This window comes from Eubalaena glacialis, chromosome 1, assembly GCF_028564815.1.
Source record: "Eubalaena glacialis isolate mEubGla1 chromosome 1, mEubGla1.1.hap2.+ XY, whole genome shotgun sequence".
In the NCBI taxonomy this organism is placed as follows: Eukaryota; Metazoa; Chordata; class Mammalia; order Artiodactyla; family Balaenidae; genus Eubalaena; species Eubalaena glacialis.
Window position 1 is genome coordinate 44,749,642 of NC_083716.1, and position 22,670 is coordinate 44,772,311.

Genomic DNA, 22,670 nt, shown 5'->3' on the forward strand with positions numbered 1-22,670 from the left:
GTGTGTCTTTCAGAAGATCTTTTTGTAATGAAATAATGGGGTAATTTGTTAGCTTCATGAACTAGAAGTCCAGTCTCCCCCCAAGTTTGGGAAATTCTCAGTCATTATTTCTTTAAATAATCTTTCTGCCTCCTTCTCTCTCTTCTCATTATGGAACTCCAATGATCCTGATTTGGGCTCTTTCAATAGTATTCCATAGATCATGTAGACTTTCTTTGGTCTTTTTCATTCTTTTTTCTTTGTTTTCCTCTTACTGAGTTATTTCAAAGTTTGTATCCTCTAATTCACTGATTGTTTCTTCTCCTTGGTCTATTCTAATGTGGATGTTCTCTATTGCATTTTTCATTTCATTCACTGAATTTTCAATTTTAGAATTTCTGTTGTTTTTTTTAAGATTCCTATCTCTTTGTTGAATTTCTCGTTTTGTTTGTGTTTTGTTTTCCTGATTTCATTGAATTGTCTTACAGTGTTTTTTTGTAGCTCATTGAGTTTCCTCAAAATAGCTATTTTGAATTCTCTATCAGGTAAACTGCAGGTCTCTGTGTTCTTTAGGTTTGGTTACAGGATGATTATTGTGATCTTTTGTTGATACCATGTTTTCTTGATTCCTCACTTTTTTTTTGGAGTTTGCATTGTTGTTTTTGAACTTGAAGTAGCAGTCACCTCTCCAGTCTTTATTAGCTGTCCTCACATGAGGGATCCTTTTTTTTTTTACTTTTTTTTTATACATCTTTATTGGAGTATAATTGCTTCACAATGCTATGTTAGTTTCTGTTGTACAACAAAGTGAATCAGCCATATGCATACATATATCCCCATATCCCCTCCCTCTTGAGCCTCCCTCCCACCCTCCCTAGCCCACCCCTCTAGGTCATCACAAAGCACTGAGCTGATCTCCCTGTGCTATGCTGCTGCTTCCCACTAGGTATCTATTTTACATTTGGTAGTGTATATTTGTCAATGCTTCTCTCACTTTGCCCCAGCTTCCCCTTCCCACCCCGTGTCCTCAAGTCCATTCTCTACATCTGCGTCTTAATTCCTGCCCTGCCACTAGGTTCATCAGTCCCTTTTTTTTAGATTCCATATATATGTGTTAGCATATGATATTTGTTTTTCTTTCTGACTTACTTCACTCTGTATGACAGACTCTAGGTCCATCCACCTCACTACAAATAACTCAATTTCGTTCCTTTTTATGGCTGAGTAATATTCCATTGTGTATCACTTCTCAGCCTTTTGGCTAAGATCAAGTGTAGTATCTGTTCTTATCAGTGAGGGATAGTTTTCACTGGTCTTGTTGTAATATTCTGAGACTTCCTCCGACCTTGTATGGATATACCTACTCCACACGTCTTGCTCCCTCTTGTGGCAGAATTCTTGTATGTCTTCTCTCAATCTTAAAACGCACCAGGCTGGCAGCTGCTAACCTCTCTTTTGTTTTCCCAAAGGTGGTGGTACTATAGCTCAAGATTGTGGTTTCTCCCTTGCCCACAGACACTGGCCTGTTTTCTGCACATGCTCCCTCTCTATCCAAGCTCACTCTTGCCACTGCCCTCAGGAACATGTACTAGGAGCCAGCTGCAGAGTTGAGGGAGGTGTGAGTTTGGAATTCAGGTCATTGTGGGTGTTCAAAGGCCACTTGGGGGATCTTGGAGTGAGATTTCGCCTGCAGCTCATGGGTGGGCTGTCTGCTGGAGTCCAGGATACAGTCAGCTGAAACTGTGTCCCTTTAATGCCCTCAGATATTCCTATCTACCTCTTTCCTTAACTTCCCCTCCACTCCCCAGTCTTGGAGTTCTTGATTAATACTCTGGCTGCTGTGAGTGAGAAATGGGTTTCTATAACAGCTTCTTTCACTGCTTGGGAAGCCAGATGCTCACTCACTGCACTGGTTTTTTGCTCCAAAGGAGTCCTGAAACTTCTTCTCTGGAAGCCTGGACTTCTACAAAGGCTCCCTCCTCTGTGCGTGTCCACATAAGTCAGTGTTTTTCAGGTGCTCCCATTCCGTGGCTGAGCAGGGCTGGAGCCAGTGCTCAGGCCCATGCTGGTTCCACAGCTTGTACTGAATGAAGTCTGTCTTCCTATTACCTGATGCATATGTGGGTGGAACCTCTCTGGGGTCCCTTGGTGTATGTTGCTGGATTCCACAACTCCCACAGAGGCACTTTAGTTCGTGGATAAATGCCAAATTTTAGTGGTGAAGGAGGGTCAAAACCAAGGACATCTTATGCTGCCATGAAGCTGATATCATTCTTTTATATCAAAGCTTTTATTTAAGAAGGAAAAGAAAATGTCCTTTTTGAATAGTTTTGAGTGGGATTCTGAAAATAACTTATCTAAGAAAGCTTTCATTTTTAGAAAGATAACAACAATGGATAGTGGAGAAGATAATGAAGTAGCAGCAACTGTCCCTAGTACCTTAAACACAAACAGTATATCAAAGTCAATAGAGAATTAAACTTTTATGCACATCTGTACATTGTAAAACTTACATATTTTTGCTCTTTTAAATGCTTTAGCTTCTAATTGTCCTTTATTCAGGAAAATTTATTTGACTTTTTTCTTTTTTTTGGCTCTGTTGGGTCTTTGTTGCTTCACGCAGGTTTTCTCTAGTTGCCACAAGCGGGGGCTACTCTTTGTTGCGGTGCCTGGGCTTCTCATTGCGGTGGCTTCTCTTGTTACGGAGCACGGGCTCTAGGTGCGTGGGCTGCAGTAGTTGTGGCACACAGGCTTCAGTAGTTGTGGCTCGCAGGCTCTAGAGCTCAGGCTCAGTAGTTGTGGCGCACAGGCTTAGTTGCTCCACAGCATGTGGGATCTTCACAGACCAGGGCTCGAATTCATGTCCCCTATGTTGGCAGGCAGACTCTTAACCAATGCGCCACCAGGGAAGTCCCTAACTTATTTTTTAAAATAAGTTTATATATTTTATATATACTTCCATTTTCTCGTACTATCTTTAAAATCTACTGATGTATGCATATTATCTGTGTATGTGTCCTTTTCACAAATGAACTGAATTTACCAATGATTTTTATCATCTGCCTATCATGGAGGCAAATATATTTTTTAAAAATTTCAGCTCTTATTATTACCTCCACTCTCCAGTTTCCCAGTGATCTTCCAGCATCTGTCTTAGCTTCCCATCACAAATACCCTTCTTAGAAAATGACAATAATCCCTTGTATAGAATTGATTTTATGCTAAACACTATTCTAAGTGCCTGAGTATCATATGAAATTGATGTTGTTATTGCCCCCATTTTACAGATGGCACAATGAAACAAAGAGAAATTCAATAACTCACCCACAGTCATACAACTTATGGTGGCAGAACCAATATCCAAATCAAGGCAGCCTGTCTCCAGAGCCTATTTTTTTAAACTTCTATAAACCCCTGAAACTCGACCATTCATTTCAGGTATTAACCCACCAGTTATCAGTTTAGTTCATAACATTTATTTACATTAAAATTGTATTTCTTTCCAATCCACAGTCTATTCTCTCTGAAAAGTTTTCTTCAGTTAGATAAATGCATGGAGTACAAACTTTAATATTATGAGTTTGTTTCTGAAATATATTTTTCTGATATTAATATGTCTTCTTTCCTTGCAAATGAAAAATTTATCACATTATAAATTACCTGAAAATTTCTTTAAAGAGATACCATTCTTAGATGCAACTCATATAATGCAAATACATCATATTTAGTACTTTGTGTGGTTGTAGCTTTCTTGATATTTGTCTTTGTGATTAAGTAGATAATCAAAAAGCTTTTTCTAAAAAAAGTACTAAAAATCTTATAATGTTCCTGACAAGAAAATGATTAAGAAATTAAGATCACAGAGAAACAAGGCACATGAATTTAATCCATATTAATGTTATATATTAGCTTTGAATTTTTTTCCTGATGCAAAGTCTAAGATATTTTTCTTTCTGTGAAGTCTCAACAATATATCCCTTTAAAAGAATCCCTTAGGAAGTCATTTCTTGTATAGTTTGTGCCTTAGGGCACAGCAATTTCTTAACAAGTGTTAAAGAGCAAAAGATAACCCTTTTCTCCATTACCACCAAACACTCCCTTTTTTACTTACTATGCTATATTCACTTGAGTCCCCATAAAACTAACAGCAGAGAAAATTTTGTCCATAGTTCTTGTATTATATTTTAAGCTTTTAGTCCTTTTTGCTTCCTTCACTGTCCAAGCCCTTGACCCACCTCAGTAAGGTTTTAAAGAAACTTTTAATGTTAATAACTGTTAACTATTGTTTAAGGGTTTCACAGTTCCCATATTATTTTATGAACACTACTAAGGCTGGAAAGTACATAAGGACTATTAGCAGAACAGATTCACTTATGGCACCTTTATCGCCAATAGTTGACTTCCTCAGTCACTGTTGTTATAGACAGGCAGATCCTTTTGAATTGATAGGCAAACATCCATTGAACATCTTTTATATGAACAAATTATGAGTGGGGTTAGACAAGTAAACATATAACAAGAAGATATCTGAACATGCTCTATCGCTCACTCGGTATATGCTTTTAAGAAAGTTTCATGACTTTTTAAAAAATTAATTAATTAATTTATTTATGGCTACGTTGGGTCGTTGTTGCCATACACGGGCTTTCTCTAGTTGCGGCGAGCGGGGGCTACTCTTCATTGTATTGCGCGGGCTTCTTATCGCGGTGGCTTCTCTTGTTGCAGAGCATGGGCTCTAGGCATGTGAGCTTCAGTAGTTGTGGCACACAGTCTTAGTTGCTCCGCAGCTTGTGGGATCTTCATGGACCAGGGCTCGAACCTGTGTCCCCTGCATTGGCAGGTGGATTCTTAACCACTGCGCCACCAGGGAAGTCCAGTTTCATGACTTTCTAAACTCTTATTTTATACAGATTATATAATGGCTCATAGACTGTGAGTATATTTTACCTCACTTTCTTTCCTCTAGTAGGCACCCAATAAAAGTTTATGAAATGAATAAATATAAATAGTTAGCATAATTACTGAGAAATCTGTCATCCAGTTTCTCTCTGTCACATTTTCCAAAGCAAAGATTTAGGGTAACATCAAAGGAAAGATCTGTATTTGTGAACACTTAGGGAGACTTTTCATTGTCTTCTTCTAAATGAGTGAAACTATCTTCAAATAGCCATTTTTACATCTTTCCTATATGCTTCTCTATTCCTCTGCCTTTTCTTTTTACTTGGTTTTTCCTTTCTCTCACTATAAGAGTTCATATAGTGGTTTTACTGTAGTAATGATTATGGGAATGAGTGGAAAACTTTTCTTAATGTCTGGTCTTAATTGTGAAGGGAATCTGTTATCCAAAAGAATTATTTGCAAATATATCCAGACTTTACAAGTATTTTACTCTTAAGTAGAAACTATTTCTAGAAAGTAAAGGTCTCAAACCCTCCAAATTATCTCAGATAGTGGGCACAGTTATCATGGATGTATTAAACCTAGGATGACATTTGAAACTGTTATCCACTCTGAAAAACAAGGGCTTTCTTTGCTTTATATCTTTGATAAAGTAAATATCCTCAAAGCACAATGAGGTTTGGAGCAAAAGAAATCCCAAATGTGGGTCATGTTGAAGATCCTTTCTTGAAAACTCTAAAATTTGTGTTGAAAATTAAAACAATAAATCATAGTATGACAGGAAAAATGTGAAACAGGCAGTTTTAGCTCTGGAAATGACTTGAGCACTTGGAACTGTTTGTTCTAAATCTAAATCTAAATCTTTGTTTGAGAAATATAACAAAACAATACTGGAGCTAAACTATCAGAGACAAAAATCTGAAAATATTTCTATTTTAATCCCGTGGTTGATTAGTTTTGTTTTTGTTTTTGTTTTTGTTTTTGTTTTCTCTCCAGTGCCACAGTCCTAGCCTAATTAAATGAACATGTAATTCTAATTTTAATTGTATCAAAAATAGAAATCAGAAACAAGTCACAAAACCCTCTAAACTAAATAACTCCAAAATGATGTTTCAGGAAACTACTCTTTTCATCTCTGCATGATTTCTTCTGAAACCTTTTTAGTTCATATGCAAAAATCATCAATTAAGTCTGTGACAGCTTTTTGAGTAAGAGCAAACTTTGCCTTGACTCCTTGGCAAGTTCAGAATTGATCCCTTAATCTCTCCCTCCCTCTGCTCTGTCTTTCCTTCCAGATATCTCTCTTTCCCTCTCCCTCCCCCTTCCCTTCTTCAGAGGCAGCATAAAATTTTGGATGACCATTTGGATTTTTCAGAGGAAATAGACACAATTTCAAGTCCAGGTTCTACTATTTTTACCTGAGCACCTTACTTATCCTATTCAAACCTCAATGGTCTTACCTATAAAATGGAGCTAATAAAACTCACACAGAATGATTAATATGATGAAATTAGAAAATAAAGTACTTGACATATAAAAAGCATTCAATAAATGTAAGACATTATTTTAAAATACTATTTCTCTTTTGCTTTCTATTCTCTTCCCTTCCTTCTTTTGTCCTGACTTAAATATATCATGCTAGGCACTTGATGAGTTCCGTGGTGTCATAGTGAAAGAAACCTCATTTTTCCATTCCAGGAGCTCACAGTCTATTAGAGAAGATAAGACCAAAACATGAGGAGAGGGATAAATGAGGCCAAAAGTGGCCAGTTCTTTAAAAGAGTTTTAGACAAATATTTGTTTGAGACAAAGGACTACGCTGGCTATATACAGTTTAGGACAAAGGTATGCTGCTGCTAAAGAATGACTATTTCTATATCTGTTCTCTTCCCTAATGCCAGTAATAGCTAACATTTTGGGGGTACTTGCTCTATATTTTACTTTTGTGGAGCTGCTTCATGTGCAAACTGATTAGTCAAAGTTCTTCCTTGGAATTTCTTGAGTCACAAGATGCTCTTTACGTAACTCCTCCACCTCGTGATAAAATATTTCAGTTTCTTGGACATTCTGGATAAATTGGATAAGCAGTTGTTAATTCCAGTTGAGTCCAATTCAGAATGTTGATCTCTTGCATTGCAGAACTACAGGAAAGTATAATGGTCCCAAAACCAACTTTCAATCACAGTGGAGTAGGAGTCAGTGGATAAATGCCCCAGCCTCTAAATCCTGGATGGGTGCTGGGAACACTTTCAGGTGTTCTAACTAAGCTTCACAGAGGGTCCTGAGCAGGACTAAGATTAGAATGGTAACCACTCATTAACACATGCTATTGGCCCTTTTCCCTTCTTTGTATCACTTTCTCTTATCCATCACTTGTGCTTCCTTGATCAACTCCCAGATAAAACACTTGAACCCAAGTCCTTTTCTTTGCTTCCGATGATGGGAAAATTCAATGTCAGATATGTTCGAACAGTATCTGATAATAGAAGTCATTGAGTAAATAGCACTGTCGTCATCATCATCATTATCATTAATAAATTAATGATAAAGGCTGAAGTTTAGCCAGTACAACACAACAGTTATTAAATAATTTGATATCACTCCTCATAATAATTGTTAATTATTTAGTACTTAATATGTAACAAGTACAGTTCCTAAAGACCTTAAGGTTTTAACTTATTAATCCTCGCTACTGTGATAAGAAGCAATTTTCATGCCACATTTTACAGATAAGAAAACTGAGGGATGTAGCTTTAATTAACTTGATCGTAGTCACAGAGCTAGTCAGAGGTTAGAATTAGGTTTCAAAACCAGACAGCCTGTCTCTGGAGCCATCACACTTAACCACTGCAGATAAACTGACTTAGTCATAGTCATCACCATGAAGACCAAAATTAGAGGGTTTTTTTGGTTGGTTTGTTTTTAGTACTTTGCCTTTATTTGGAAGAGTATAGCCTTCAACTTAGGAGAAGATTATCCAAGTCATTTTAGCCAGTCTTTTGCGTAAAGGTTTTGATATGCATTCTGGTCGATTCTTTTCCTGAACCTTAACTACAGGGCTATGATTCTACTATATCATAGCACCATTTGATATCAGGAAGAGATTCAGTAGAATATTAGAAAGATTTTTTTAACTGAAACTGACATGATCACTGGAGCAAATCGCGAAAACAGCTTTGCTATCTCCAGACTTAGTAACTTTAAAACTTGAATACACAATATTTGTTTTCATTATTTAGAATGCCCTCTTTTTGGCCAGTTTTTACTTATCTTTAATTATAATAGAGGTCTTCTCTAGAAATCTGTCCTTTGCCTTTGCAATTGAGATTATTTGCTTTCTTCTCAGTTTCCATGGTATATTATTTTTACCTCTTTTCTGACTTATCTCATGGAATTATGGTGTGTGTGTGCACGTGCGTGTGTTTTACCTACTTCATGAGTGCCTTAAGGCAGGGATTGAACTTGTTCAGAATTGGATCCCCAGTCACTGGCAAAATTAAATGACAAACTTTTAATATTTAACTGGATAAATAAGTGAATGGTCAGAAATTTTTTAAAAAATCTTGAACAGCCTACGGATTCACTTTCATGAAGGTAATAGGAAGGAGGTATAACTCAAGTTACTTTAATAAAAGGAAAAGCAGAAGAACCAGGATAAGAAAGAAACAGAATCAAGGCATTACTGGGGATTAGAGAATAGGAAATAGAGGACAATGGAAGAGAGGTTCTTCTCCAAAGGTTAAGGTGACTTATGTCCTCGTTACCACAACAATTCTAGCTTATAGATGCTTTCTTGGTATAATTATAAGTGCCCCATTAAACTTACAAAAGTGCACCAGTGTGGATGATAAACTTTGTGATTAATTTGCCACAGAAAAATGTAGATGTTGCCCTGGAAGAAGGAGAAATGCTTGTTGGGAAAACAAACATTATAAGATGGGAGGTGGTTATATGGTATGTTTTTATATTGGGACTTTGGATCATTTGATAGCTGTAGCAATAAGAACCACCCTGATTTAACAAGCACATTTTTAGTTTGTCCAACCAAAAGCCAAAAAGCAAAGAGATCTGATTCAACACTTTGGAGACAGTTTTGCTGCCATCTTAAGTTAAAGGCAACTACTCAGTTCAAAAGACTTTTCTCTCTCAGGGGAAAAACCATAATGCCCTGAGAGGGTGAGGTAACACAGAATTTTGGATTTAGGTACATACTGAAACATAAATCATTCCATGGAAGCCATAGAAATAAAAAAATCTGAGGTCACCTTAAACCTAATAAAGAATTGTAGCTGCTTAAAATCTGAGAATAATCACTAGCCAATTTAAAAATAGTCTTCAATCTTATTTAAAACTGATTTGTTTAAATGGAAGTACATTTAGAACAAAGCTGTTATCTGGGTTCATGACTATGATCCAACATTTTAATTTAAACTCCCTTAAAATTGATTCACAAATATCAAAATTATTCACAATGGTGAATAACCTTATTAAAATAACCTGGTGATTTTGTTTGGATGAATTAATGATAATTACTAATATGCCTGGGAATTTTAAAAGGGAAATTTATTTATTTATTTATTATTTATTGTTGTTGGGTTGACTTATGATAACACGTGTCCCCTAAATATGTACCAGAAAGAATTGCAATTGCCATAGGGTTCTTGGTAACTTACTCCAGGCAGTCCTTGTTTTCTGAAAAGCCAATTTACAAAATTCCCATTAGCAATGATGATGATTAGCCACACTGTGAAACCATTAGCCCAGGGTCTCTTTGCACAGTTTAGCCCCCTAGTACATTTCAAATGTATCTGACCTTTCAGAGCAAGGGAATGAAAGAAGGTGACCCTTCTCATCAAAAAATCTACAAACAGTAAATGCTGGAGAGGGTATGGAGAAAAGGGAACCCTCTTGCACTGTTGGTGGGAATGTAAATTGATACCGCTACTATGGAAAACAGTATGGAGGGTCCTTAAAAAATAAAAAATAGAACTACCATACGACCCAGTAATCCCACTACTGGGCATATACCCTGAGAAAACCATAATTCAAAAAGAGTCATTTACCACAATGTTCATTGCAGCTCTATTTACAATAGCCAGGACATGGAAGCAACCTAAGTGTCCGTTGACAGATAAATAGATAAAGAAGATGTGGCACATATATACAATGGAATATTACTCAGCCATAAAAAGAAACAAAATGGAGTTATTTGTAGTAACGTGGATGGACCTAGAGACTGTCATACAGAGTGAAGTAAGTCAGAAAGAGAAAAACAAATACCATATGCTAACTCATATATATGGAATCTAAAAAAAAAAGGTTCTGAAGAGCCTAGGGGCAGGACAGGAATAAAGATACAGACGTAGAGAATGGACTTCAGGACACGGGGAGGGGGAAGGGTAAGATGTGACAAAGTGAGAGAGTGGCATGGACATATATACACTACCAAATGTAAAATAGCTAGTGGGAAGCAGCCGCATAGCACAGGGAGATCAGCTTGGTGCTTTGTGTCCACCTAAAGGGGTGGGATAGGGAGGGTGGGAGGGAGACACAAGAGGGAGGAGATATGGGGATATATGTATACATATAGCTGATTCACTTTGTTATACAGCAACAACTAACACAACACTGTAAAGCAATTATACTCCAATAAAGATGTTAAAAAAAAGAAAAAGTGACCCTTCAATTAACTTAGTTCTACAGTTCAGTTTGGAAAAGGATTTATATTTTCAATTATTCTCTGAGTGAGGCTTCTTGTTGATGAGCATCAGACCAAGTCACCTTGGGAGGGCTGTCATGGAATTCCATGGGTGTTCTGTCTGCTTCATTATGGCAAAAAAAAAAAGTAATGGGTAGGAGTAAGACTTTGCTTGATTCTCAGAGGCTTAAACTCCAGAGGTGATCTTATATTTTGTAAAGAAGCAACCCTCTTCCTTTTTTTTTTAATTTATTAATTTATTTTTTTTAACATCTTTATTGGAGTATAATTGCTTTACAATGGTGTGTTAGTTTCTGCTTTATAACAAAGTGAATCAGTTATACATATACATATGTTCCCATATCTCTTCCCTCTTGCATCTCCCTCCCTCCCACCCTCCCTATCCCACCCCTCTAGGTGGTCACAAAGCACAGAGCTGATCTCCCTGTGCTATGCAGTTGCTTCCCACTAGCTATCTATTTTACGTTTGGTAGTGTATATATGTCCATGCGACTCTCTCACTTTGTCACATCTTACCCTTCCCCCTCCCCATATCCTCAAGTCCATTCTCTAGTAGGTCTGTGTCTTTATTTCCCGTCTTGCCACTAGGTTCTTCATGACTTTTTTTTTTTTTTTTTTCCTTAGATTTCTTTTCAACTGGCTACTTATATGCAAGACCAGATAAGGAGGCTCCCTGTTGGGATAGCTATAAGACTTCTGATATATTCAAAAGAGAAGAACTTAAAAAATAATCAGCTCAATCATCATAAAAAGCCAGGTGACAGAGCAAAACACACTGACCTCATAAACAGAAACTGATATGCTCAAAGTGATTTAGTATTCCCAAGTTTGAATCTAGGGCAAATAACTCACTTTAATGTTAGTCATTTTAAAACTATTCATCAATTATAATACCCTGAATTCAAGAGACAAACTTGCTCTCTAGGATTCTAATTTTGGGAGTTATTTCATGGTTGCTACAACCCTGGGCAGACTGTTTACAGGGAAAATGTTTTCGTATCTACAATGGTGAGTATGCCCACCCGCACACTCAAGATATCCATGATTAATGAAATGTGTTGTTTATTTCACTAATCCTGAAAACAACTGTGAATATTCATTTTTCCCTACAGACTACCCTTAGATTAACATTTAAATTTCCACTGAATCACACTGAGGAGAAGCCATGGCTATTGCTATTTATAACCATTTAGCACACTTTCTTGCATCAATTTCAATTTAACTGAGAGACTGAAATACAATAAAGATAACTTTAGAAAAAAAGTCTTATTAAAATTTATCTGAGAAAAACATCTGCTTATAATGTACTGGGTAGAAAGGCAACATACACATTCAAAGAGATAAATAATTATCTAGCTATAATATAGGCTATTGACAGTAAATGTCAAGTAAATGTTGCAGACAGGAAATGCAGCAGATTATGAGAAGGAAAATAGATCAGCCCTGCCCTCTGATATGACAAGGCTAGGAAGAGTTCCAAGATTTGTGAGTTTGATTTTGGTATTTGAAAATAAGTAAGCCTTCTAGAGGCAGAGAGGTGGGTACTCCAGACTGAAGATGAATCTTGAATATTAAAGTTTTAACAGACAAGGCAAATACTGTTAACTGCTATAACACACAAACCCAGCATTTTCAATTGCTTAACATAATAAACTTTTGTTTGTCACTCAGGTGAAGTCTACATGCAGGTTAGGTAGCCCTCCTCCGTCTTGTAGTTATACCATCTTGAACATGTGTTCTCCATGTTCACAACATTGGGAAAGAGACAGGAGGAAGCACACCAGTTTTAGTTAGCCTGTGCCTCTGGATTTGAACTTCACAAGTGTTTCTCAGTTTTCTTCTCCCCACAAAGGTGGGACAGGATGGCTAGAGCAGGCTGAAGTTGTGTATTTCCCTTCCCCAGGTATATTGGGCTCTTATAATATTAAATCTTAGGCTTTGGTTAATTACTTTGCCTTGAGGGCAGACCTTGTTGATAAGAACAGAGTACTTTGACCTATTTCAAAATGGTTCCTTTTCCCCTCACCTGCTGGAAACCCAAGGGGATTTTTTTTTTTTTTTTTCTGATATTTACTGGGGGAATCTGGTCCTGCTCCCAGAGGTAAATCTCACAATATTGTGAGTCTGTCCATGACTGGATCCCCTGGAGTTTTTAACTGTCACAGTTGTCTGCACTGAAACACCAGCAATTCATTAATTACATTTCAGGTTTTTCTACTCCAGCACTAGTTCACATGGTGAGTCTCTGCTCTTGTAAGTCATGTTGACCTGAAACAAAGAGACTGCCAGATATTTCTCCAGAAAATATGGGTTCATCCCGGATCAGCAGACGATTGCAATTCAGGCTCTGAAACCATGGCGAGCCACATGTAAGTCCCCTACACAGCAAGGGAAGGAGAACTCTTTTATAGAGAGAAAAAGGAAGTTGGAAGGGGTATACTAAACAAAGAGTCCATGGCTTTCATTGGCTGAGTCCTTGACAGGAAGGAAGAGGAGTCTTTCTTCTTCCTGTTTGCCTCTGCTGTCTTCACAGGGCGTAAGAGCTCTCCTAACTCTATTTAATTGAGGTTTCTATTTACTAACTTTTTACAGCCATGACATCCTGTATTCACCTATCTTTCCAACCTTGGGACAGAGGTTTGCCCTGTGTTCTTCCCTCTCTTATAGATCCAAAAACAGTTGTTGATTTTTCAGTCTATTAAGCTTTTTACTTGTTTGTTAGGATGGAGTAGCAACTTCCAAGCTCCTGATATTCAGAACTGAAACTCAGTTCACACCAGTTCTTAACTGTTTTATTCTAGGAGTTATACATGCCATTTTTGCTCATACCCCGTTGTCCAGAGTTAGTCACATGTCTTCAGCCCAAATGAGAGTGAGGTTGGGACATCAGGAAACTACAAGGACATCTCAAAATCACTAATCTTCTCTATTATATATAGTTACATGTAAGATAAGTTTCATGTTCTTGTTGCAGTTCTGTAAGAGAGTAATTGATGATGGATTTAGAAAAATATTTTGAGTTGAAATTATGGAGTGTTTTGAACATAAAATGGGGATTGATTTTATCTTTTAAGCAACTGAAAGACATGAATGATTCTGAGCCCAGAATGTTATATCCAGAAGACATTCTAAATGAAGAAATATGTGTGTGTGTGTGTATGTGTATGCGTGTGAGGGGTAAAAGAGCAACACATTAGATATGGTATGGGTTATTCATTAGACAAGATGATTTTTCCAGGGTTCTGAATCTTTCACTCAAAGTAAAAAATCAAATGAATAAATTGCCTAATGTTGTACAATGTATGGGTAGGTTGTAAAACACGCTGGTCCTGCTCTGTGGGAAAAGTCATGATTACGTACCTAAATTGTATTAGCCCAGGGTGCCATAACAAAATACCATAGACTGAGTGGCTTAAATGACAGACTTTTTTTTTTTCCTTACTGTTCTGGAGGTTGAAGTCTAAGATCAGAGTGCCAAGGTTAGGTTCTGGTAAAGGCTCTCTTCCTGGTTTGCAGAAGGCCACTTCTCACTGGGTCCTCACATGGAGGAAAAAAAAACAAACTCCCTAGTTTCTCTTACAAAGCCACTAATCCCATCATGGGCCAGACTCTCATGAAGTCATCAAAACCTAATTACCTCCCAAAGGCCCCGTCTCCAAATGGCATCACATTGAAGGTTAAGGCTTCAACATAGGAATTTTGGGTGGACAATTCAGTTCATAGCATAAGTTAACCAAAGGTGAAAATTGGCCTTGACACTGGGTAAAGTATGATTGGTTCTCATCTTTGTCCCATGTAGGAGGACATCTCACTTTCCATCCATTTGTCCAATTATTAATCATTTCTTGAAACTTATATGAGAACCCAGCTTCTAATTTAATCCTCTTTTAATTCCCACATTCTACAACGGATTTCTCCCATCCATGAGGCTTTTTTAGTTAAAGTCAATCTCACACATAACTGGCCTCTAATTGGCTCATTAACAGGGTTGTAAATGAATTTACACTTAAAGGAATAATTACAGATGCATTTTATATAGTATAATTGTTTTCTTGTTAATATTATATAAATAACACATGTGCAGAATGTAAAGTAAATCTGCTGCAACAGTGTGTTCTTCTTCATATTGCCAGCACCTAGACTGGGGATTATTTATACTGGAATCTCTGTTAAAGTGATAGAATAGTAAAATATCTATTAATTATAGACTATCTATTAACGGGTTGGATAACATAATTGATAGATGTAATTTATTGTACATTTTGTGGTAATTGACTGCTCTCCAAACAAGTGTCCTATTGTTTTTGAAAATAGTATAAGTCGCAATTTATTTACTTGATATTATTATAGAATCTCTGACTCCCTGGAAACCTGGATCCCTGATTTTAGAGTTTACCTCTTTACTCAAAAGAAAATATATTCAGAAGAAAATGTAGCAACTCTACACAAATATTAATTTTTCTTAGAACGAGGAAAAAGAAATAAGAAAAAAAATTGGATAATGCTAACCTTGGAAAAAGAGGAAGAAAAAAGTACTCTTGAGAAAGAAATTTTGGCTTTTGATAAAAGAATACAAAATAGACTAATTTAAGGTAATTATTTGGTTGAGAGTGTGGAGGGAAATAAAAGGATCAACTTAATTGGGGCTGTTTGTGGGACAAGATAACACCAGTTTGTTGGTTGGCTTTGGGTGAACTAACTTTCTAATATTTTACCTTTAATTGGTCTATCAAAAGTTAACCAAATGTACAACATTTCTATGACTCTGTGCTGGACCCAGTGTAGTTGCTGGGAAGTTTACTGCCAATCCTAGTGACAACAATCATATTTCAAGGAGAGTGACTATACTGTCTTTTTCTTTTATATAGGAGGACTCAGTAAGAAAGTGTTGATTAATGAACACCTGTAGATACATCTCCTCCTCTGGATCTCTGTGATCTTCCTTGAGATTAATAGAGCAAGAGGTGCATGTTGAACAACAGAGGAAATCCCTTTGCTCCTTTGCTGCCATTCATAGAGACAAGCATATAAAGTCAATCCACAGAGATGTGGGGGAAAGGTAGGGCCCACCTTACGCTAGACCTTATACACTAGATTTTGTATTTTACACTAGACACAAAAGGGAAATAACCTAATTTGTTTGGGGATCAAGAAATCCCCCAAATAAAACATAAAGTCTAACACATACAGAATAATAGATAATCCTCACTGTGGCCTAGACCACACCACGTGACCTGTCTCTGCGCCAGTCTCATCTCCTGCTCTCCCCATTTCTCTCTGCTTCAGTTCCTGGTGGTTTGTCCGTTTTTGTTAGTTATAGTTCCCATGTGGTTTGGCTACACTGTGACTGCTGTCTTTTGGTGTCTGAAATAGTCACATAAGTGAAAAAGCCTGAGTGACTATCTGTTCCTTACAACTAAAAGAGAGAACTAAAATGGCCTCAAACACTCTCTACTAGATAAATTATTGCAGTTAAAAAATAGAATCTTTTGTGCTTGTGTTCTTTACCATAAGCTTCTGGAGAATAGTGTTTATTTCTTATTTACTTTTTATCACTATAGTAGCTACCAATGTTTCATGTATATTAAATGCTGAATAAGTGAATGATGGCAGGAAATTAAGCAGCTTATCAAGTCAGCAGGTATCTTCTTCTGCCCTTTCCCCACCAAAATTTCAAGAGATCGCAAAAGTCACTAGAAATTTTTCTGGTCACAGGATTTAACTTCTGGCCATATTTCTCTTGGGGCCTCTCTTTTAACAATGAATTTGTCCTAAATCTCTGTGGTGCATCATTTGTTGACCTTTTATTGAATGTTTTCTGAGGTTCACTGGGAAGTTAGAAAGATTTGGAAGAAAGAGCTCCTTTTTATACCATGGACAAAACAGAGGCCCTCTTGAAGACTTTGACCTCTGTAAACAGGCGAGTAGAGTCTGGGATCATACCATTCAATGTAGGTTCAGAAAAGAGAACTGAAGTGGACACTCAGACAAAAAAGAAATCGTAAACAGAACCCTGAAGGTGAAGTTCAGAAACTGCTTAGAGAGTATATCAGAGACCATGTAGATTTCCAAATGGAAACCTAGGATAATGAAGTGAGAAACTAGCAGTTTTAGATGTTGCAACTGTCACTAAATATATCAGTGAACCAGAATTCCCTGGGAACTATTTTCAAATTCAAATGTCTGGTTATCCCTACTAAGGGCAGATCAGAACCTGCCTGCTAACTGTAACAACTAGGATAATCAGGTTCTGTTTCTATTTCCTGCTTATTCACATATGGGCTACATCTTCTATTTTCTTGCATGCTCAGCATATTTTACGTTGAACATTATGGAGGATACATTGTAGAAGGTCTAGTTAATCGTTCTCTGAATGGTGTTGACTTTTATTCTTGGAGGCAATTAAATTAATTAATTAGATTATTAAATACTGGAGGTTTAGATTTATACATTGTTAGGATAGACCTGTTTCAATTTAGTTTTTCCCTTAGTTCAAGGCTTATATATACATAATGTGCATCTCTTCTGGACTTGCGGTGGAAAACCTAAAGTGTTTACTGTGTCCCTCTTAATTGCACTTAAATTCCATACTCCTATCTCCATTAAAATAGCATGGAAATGAGACATCCTCTCAGGTCAGTCAATCTTCCAACACCATTATCCATTAAAAAAAGGCAAATAAAAACTACATTGAGATACAACTTCATAAACATTAGGATGGAAACATTAATTAATTAAAATATTTTAAATTGGAAAATAACAAGTGTTTGTGAGGTTGTGCAGAAACTGGTACCTTTATACATTGCTAATGGTAAAATTATTGAACCACTATGGAAAATATGTTCAAGGTTCCTGTCTTAGTCCATTTGGGCTGCTGTAACAAAACTACCATAGACTGGGTGGCTTATAAACAACAAACATTTATTTCTTACAGTTCATGAGGCTGAGAAGTCCAAGATCAAACCATTGGCAGATTCGGTGTCTGGTGAGAGCCAAATCTCACATGGCAGAAGAGCTAAGAGAGCTCTCTCAGTCCTCCTTTATAAGAGCACTAATTCTATTTTTCAGGGCTCAGTCCTTATAACCTAGCCACCTCCCAATCGATCTACTTTCTAATACCTGGTGGGTAGGTTTCAACATATGAATTTTGTGGGGAACACAAACATGCATACCATAGTAGTTCCTCACAAATTAAACATAGATGGCATATGGCTTAGCAATTCAACTCCTACATATATACTATAAAGAAAAACAGGCACTCAAACAAATTCTTATACACAAATGTTCATAGCAGCATTATTCACCATAACCAAAAGGTGGAAACAACCCAAACGTCCATTATCAGACCAATGGATAAATAAATTGTGGTATATAAATAAAGTGGAATATTACACAGCCATAAAAAGAGATTAAGTGCTATTGCATACTATAGCATGTATTATCCTTGTAAACATTAGGCAAAAAGTGAAATAAGCCAGGCAAAAAAGTTTGCATTTTGTGAGATTTTATTTATATGACATATCCAGAATAGGTAAATTCATAGCCACAGAAGGGAGATTGGTGATTGCCAGGGGCTGGAAGAAGAGGGAAGTGGTTAGTAACTGCTTATGTACTAGTTTTTTTTAAAGTGGTGAAAATGTTTTGGATCTATACTGTATAGAAGTGTTGGTTACACTACACTATGAATGTACTAAATGTCACTGAATTGCTTAGTTTAAAATGGTTAATTTTATATTGTGTGAATTGTACCCAATTTTAAAAATTACAAAAACAAACAAACAAAAAAAGAAGGAAGGCATAGAGAATACCGCTGTATACAGACAAATTCCTTCTCCATGACTTCCACATTTTTCTATGCAACAAAAAAACCCCAAATCATTTTAAAAATATTTTTCTGGTAAGAAAAATTATGATTTCAAGATCAAACAAATAATAATGCCAAGTGAATGAATAAGGTGATATTTTATTGTGTGTATACAGTGTTCCTAGATTTTATTTCTTCTGTTTTCCTCATATACTCATATGCCATCAAATATTAAATAAGATAAATATTTCAAGAATTTTTTTGAGCATTCACTAATTGAATAATACTGTCTCAGGCACCAGCAGGGTAGGGTTAATCAGGTACAAAAATAAATAAGCTAAATTTCCTGTTTTTAAGATGCACACTATATAGTAAGCAAGTTGTAAATAAACTCTTTCCATCATTGTACAAAGTAGAAAAAGTAAAGTGTCAAAAGAGAGGTGTATATATTTGCCCTATTTGAGAGCATATTTGCAGCTAAGAAAACCAAGAACGAATTCTGAAAGCAGGCTAATCTTGACCCTTGAGGACAGGTAAGACTTTGGCATGCAAGGATTGGGAAAGATATTCTTTTTTTTTTTTTCTTGGCTGCGCTGCGTGGCTTGTGGATCTTAGTTCCCCAGTCAGGGATCAGCTGGCAGTGAAAGCAGAGTCCTAACCACTGGACCCTCAGGGAATTCCTGGGAAAGATATTCTAAACAGAAAATATTAACAGGAAAATCAGACAGGGGAGAAAGTACGAAACACATTTTAAAAAGTAGTTGATTCAGGAGTTGTATAATGTGGGGAAAGTAAAGGTTAATTAAGCAAGTGAAAATCTGAGCTCAGTGAAGAGAGAGACTGTATGGGCCTCATTTGTAATTTATCTCAATGAACAAGCAAAGTTTTCCAGAGATCCCAAGCAATCAATACATGAATATAATTGAAAGAACAAATAAGTAAACTGAGGTATGATAAAGAATGTGAAAAAGTTCTATAACCTGCAAAGTGCTCTATAATTAAAGACTACTTAGAACTGGGGCACAAATACTTTGAAGATTACTGCAGTGGAGCCTACTAGAGATTATTCCTAATAGGAACATCATGTGAAGAGATTTACTCAGTTAACTTCAAAGACTGCACAGAAGAAGCAAATGGATTAGATGCTTTATGTTCTCAAACTTCACACTAGAGCCTGTCTAATTAATCTGTAATTACAAAACTAGAATGATTCTTCCTTAAGTGTTCCAGGAAGGAGATTATGCTTCTTACAAATTTTGCTGCTAATATCTTGGCAATTAGGAGATACTTCTTAGTAAACAGCCAAACTTAACCATAGGCACAGGAGGACCTTGAAATTTGCTTATGAGATCTCCATCCTTCCTCATCTTATCATCACTCCTGTCTTCAGTAAAGCCCACTGGAGGTAGAGAAAGCTAAATCTTCACTGTGGCTTAACTTTTCTTACTGTCCATGAGATAATGAGTTTGAAATTAGGTGACAATGCTCTGCCTAAAGACAATTTTTGTAATAATCCAGGGTGGAATTAGGAAAACCACTTAGAAATCTACCACCTAATGGATGTGAGGAATATGACATTTACTTGGACCAAAGATAGAAAAGTGAAGATAGAAAGAAGATGTCAAATCCTAGGTATATTTTGAAAATAAAACAGAAAGAATTCACTAATGAATTGGCTATGAGGAGTGAGAAAGGGAGAAGTTAAGGGTGTTACCAAGTTTTTTTTGGTTTGAACTACTAGAAGATTAGAATTGCTGTTTATTAGATGGTGTGAATTCCAATATGACCAGGTTTGAGAGTGGGAATCAAGAATTCTGTTTTAGTATGTTCAGTTAGAGAGTCCATTTAGATATCAAAGGGGAGAGTCCAATTCGTGGTATTTGTCAATCTAGAGTTCAGTGGACATATCAGGTCTGGAGACATTAATTTGGGAGAAATCATTCTACAAATGATATTTAAGGGCAAGAAACTGAATGACATCACCTACAGAATGAGTTTAGATCAAGGAGAGAAGTGACATAAGAACTTGAACCCAGAATTGACTCAATATTTACTCCAAAATTTATAGGCTAGGGAGAAATCGATAAAATGATCTGAAATGGAAAACCTAATGAGGTTGAAGAAAAACTAAAGAAAGAGTGTTCTAGAAGCCAAGTATAAAAATTATATAATAAAAAAATGTCCTGTACTGAATTAAGCAAAACCAAAGTGACAAAGTATGCATGATATAAAACTATATAATAACTGGTATTAAATAGACATAAAAGTATCAGTGAATATTTCTGTATATGTTTAATGAACATAAATTTTTTAGAAAACTTCACAGAAGTGAATAACTGGTTACCTCCAGAGACTAGCAGAGAAAAGGATGGAGGAATAGGAAGTAAATCCTGGTTTTTTTTCACACTCTTGTTTTGATTAAAATTTTCACATCTATCACTTTTTAATAAATATTCTTAAAATGAATCTTAATAAAGATGTAATATGAAATATATTTGCAAAATATACATTAATCAATGTTCTGTTTTTACTCAGGTTTTTTTTTAGGTTATAGTTCCCAATTAAAAAAATGTTTGAAATGTCATGAAATGCCATATTTACGTTTGATTAATAAAAATGTTTCTAAACAATAGGGTCAAAAGCAAGAGAATTATGAAACTAATTTCTCTTTTACCTGACTCAAACAACATGGCAATCTCATTAGATTTTCTTAAACAACTGAGCAAAGAGCAGCATGATATAGCAGCAAAAGAGCACAACTAAAAGGTAGATTTAGGATTGTGACGTGAACTGTACCATTTTTGTGACTTCAGGTAAATCACATAATCTTTCTGTGCTTAAATTTTTTAGTCTAGGTAATTAAGATGAGAATGATGCCAACAAATTCATCCTGGATGGATACACAAAGTTTCAGTGATTATTAGATGGGATAATGCAAGTCAAATTGGTTTGGAAAAAGGAAAGCCTATTAGATCCCATTAAATCCATAAAGTATTAAGATCATTGCCTTACGCATAAATTAAATCTCTGATCACTTGCTTCCAAAACTTTGATTACAGGAGTTGTGATCCCACAGGTACTTTTTAGAACTTAATATTTATCAAGACTTTTTATATCCCTAATATTTGGAAAGACAATTATGTTACATACGGTGCATTTACTCCATCAGCACTGCAGAGCCTAAGGCTATTTCATATGCAGCATCCTTTCAAAGTCTCGTTCTCTTTCACTGCCTCAAGTGAAAAACTGATTATGATTTTAATCAATCATTCAAAAATAAAGGCTAACTTCCTTAATAGCTCTCATCGTTCAGACAATATTTCCATCCGAGTCAGCTTACATTTTGTTCTTTATTCGTTTCATCCCATTTACTTTTAGTTCTTTGTCCATGTAACTATTATTTTTTCAGTATTTATGTCTCAAAATAAATAATTGCTCTAATAGGAACCTCTTTATATCTACAAGAAAATACATAGTGAAGCTTTAAAATATGGTTACCATATTCCCCCCAGAATTCTATTTGGTTACATAAAGTTTATTGCCTGTAAGATATGTTCTAACTAGCGTATGAACTGTGAACACTGCAGGATAACTCTTTTTCATCTATTCTGGCCAACTGGCGTATTAATATTCAGTAACAAATGGAATGTAAAATATTAGGGAGTTAGGAGAAAATAATTTGCCCCCAATGAGCTATCATACACTCCTATTTATGTTTGGTATAGGGAAAAAATGGTGGGTTTATATGCCTGTTAGATTTCTTTAAGGTGGTTATCATTGTCACGGATGACCCTGGATAAACAGTATAGGTTCAAGAACCATAATGGATTCACCAATTCATCTATAGAAGAGACCACCCTTAGGACAACTCAGTATCACCAGACATCCCATCAATAACAGCTTCAAGGAAGGAGGAACATAAGCTTGTTCTACAGTGGAAAAACAATGCTATGAATATTGTTTTTGTAAAATATAGACATTGGGGAAAATATATCAGGAGAGGTGTTGAAGAGGCTTCTTTAGAACCCATTTCTCTGCTACCATCCTTGACTCAGTTCCAATTGTTGGCTTCTCAGTGTGAGGAGGCAAGCTGACAGGAAAATGTTTCTTTTAACTCCAGTCCTCTCCCATGTTAACCTCTACTTTTTCAGTGTTCTTGTAGTTTATACCTTGCTTTAAAAGCTCAGAGATAATTGTAAGTGCTTCATGAATTCTTCCTGCAGAGGTGCTGATTGATTTATATTTAATTTTTTTTCTAGTATATTATCC

General features: G+C 36.2%; 1 pseudogene; it reads left to right on the plus strand.

Annotated features, from left to right (window-relative positions):
* Positions 1 to 1,220: 1,220 nt before the first annotated feature.
* Positions 1,221 to 1,319, plus strand: LOC133078754 (U2 spliceosomal RNA; annotated as a pseudogene).
* The last annotated feature ends 21,351 nt before the right edge of the window (positions 1,320 to 22,670 follow it).